The sequence below is a fragment of the Odontomachus brunneus genome, unplaced genomic scaffold (assembly GCF_010583005.1).
Source record: "Odontomachus brunneus isolate Ranch 3 - 2012 unplaced genomic scaffold, Obru_v1 Obru_scaffold_354, whole genome shotgun sequence".
NCBI classification, from domain to species: domain Eukaryota; kingdom Metazoa; phylum Arthropoda; class Insecta; order Hymenoptera; family Formicidae; genus Odontomachus; species Odontomachus brunneus.
The window spans coordinates 123,433-125,737 of NW_022639804.1; positions in this window are offsets into that span (position 1 = coordinate 123,433).

Below are 2,305 nucleotides of genomic sequence, written 5' to 3' on the forward strand. Positions count from 1 at the left end.
ACACACTGGAAAAACCGTCAAAGAAACACTGACGCAGCTCGAATGGGAAACTCTTCCTCACCCAGCGTACTCACCAGACATAGCGCCTTCTGATTACCACTTGTTCAGATCGATGCAGCACGGCTTGAGTGGTACACGCTTCCGAAATGTTGAAGAAGTGCGAGAATGGGTGGACGAATGGATTGCTTCGAAACAAACATCGTTTTATCGAGATGGTATTGCCCAGTTGCCAGAAAGATGGCAAAAAGTTGTAGAAAGTGATGGAAAATACTTTCATTAAAATAATTTAAATAAATTTTTTACAATAAATGCTTTTTCTCAGTATTTTTGGGCGGAAACTAAGTTAAGGTCCTAATATATCGTATATATGTCGCTAAAAAATTATTATATTGCAGCCAATTTCAATGAAATTACGCACTAACGGAGCTCGTCCCACAACATCACGTACTTTGTTTCGCCAACTTTCTTGTTTAATATCTCGAAATTTTATGTAGTTGTTTACAAAATACTAGGAATAATCACGTTTATATTGACGTACTTTTCGTGGTTTCGTATATCATGCATCACATATCCCATATATCCACTGAATGCAATAAAGTTAAATTTGATTCAAGAAATAAATGATTCAAGAAATAAATGATTCAAGTTAAAATGATTCAAGAAATAAACCAAACTTTTTGTCAATCGACGGATTATTGATGCGTTTATCAAATATCAATTGTCATAGTACACCAAAATTGCATAAAAGATTACTGAACAATTGTCGTAAGTTGGGGAAATTGTTTTGGATGTTAATGTTAGTTATATTACAACAAACTAACAAAGAAAACAAACTAAAAGAAAATAAAATTTGATAGATTTTTCGGAGTATTTGAATAATTGATATCGCTTAATTAATTAATTGCTAATATATATTTATTTATTTTTACAGTCTTGTGTAGACTAATCACTAACTTCCACCGTGATACCAGGTGACGATTATTTTGCAAAATGCCATCAAACTGAAATTAAGGAAGACAATGTGTTTCAGCAATAAACCCACGTTATCCTAATAAAGTATCACATTTAAGATTTGCGGCATAATCACATAAAAACTTAGAACACACATTGCAACCATGAATTTTAACTTGAGCCGACGAAAATCACTCAAAGGAATATGAGGATCGGGCCATATGCCAAGTAACCGCAATCATTGTCGACTTAAGGCAAATGTGCGACACAAATTTAATAAAAGTAAATTACAAAAGAAGTACCATCTCATTATAATAATTTGGAGTTACATTCATGTAAGTAAATTTATAATTTATGTCGATGAGTAACGGAGTAATAGTCCAAATGTAATATTAATATCTCAAAAAAAGTATAGAACGTTTATAAATCGACCGATTATTGATGCGTATATCACGTCAATTCCCTTATAGAAATATCATACTAAGAATCATTGATAATTACTTACTATCCAGTATTTTTAATACTGAAAATAAGTAATTATCAATGATTCTTAATATGATATTTCTATAAGGGTCAAAGTACACCAGAATCGTATGAAAAATTACTGAACAATTGTTATTACAAGTTGGACAAATTATATCGGATGTCATTGTATTAGTTACGTTTAAAATTTAAAAGATTTTAACTGTTCATACATTATTATTATTAGTAGTATATCTTCTTTATTATTATGTAACATTTTTAAACTTAATTTTGGAGAAAAAGAGTTTACTGTTTAGATCATTGTTTTATCTTTCCGAGAAATAAAATTTCTTTTCCTCTAGGCGGGAACAAAAATCAATTCACTCGCGGTAACATTTCAAACGCTTGTTCTTTGCGATGTGTCAGACTTTGCCACACAAAAACACTTTAGTAAATCTCTATCTCGAGAGAGATTTTTTTGTCAGTGTATAAAGCTAAAATAAACTTTGATGCCAACTTTCACAAACTTTCATAAAAGCACAAAGTTCTATAACAGATCTATAGACTGGTCATAGTAAGACATGATTTTTGCGATTTTTCCTTTAAAGCGATAAGATTAAAAAATTCTCCTTGAATAACCATCTATCTTTGAACAACCATTAATCATATAACATATATTTATGTTTCTTTCTTTAAATGCGTAAGATATTTAATAATTAATAATAAATAATTATATTGTGTAATCGCGTTTGTGGAAATGTTATTTTCTGATATTCTTTAAATCTATATACGTATATATATAAGTAAGAAAAGTAAGTTATATAATGTAAATTTTTGTATAACAAAATATATTATGAAAATATTGACAAAAAAACATTTTCCAACACAAAGT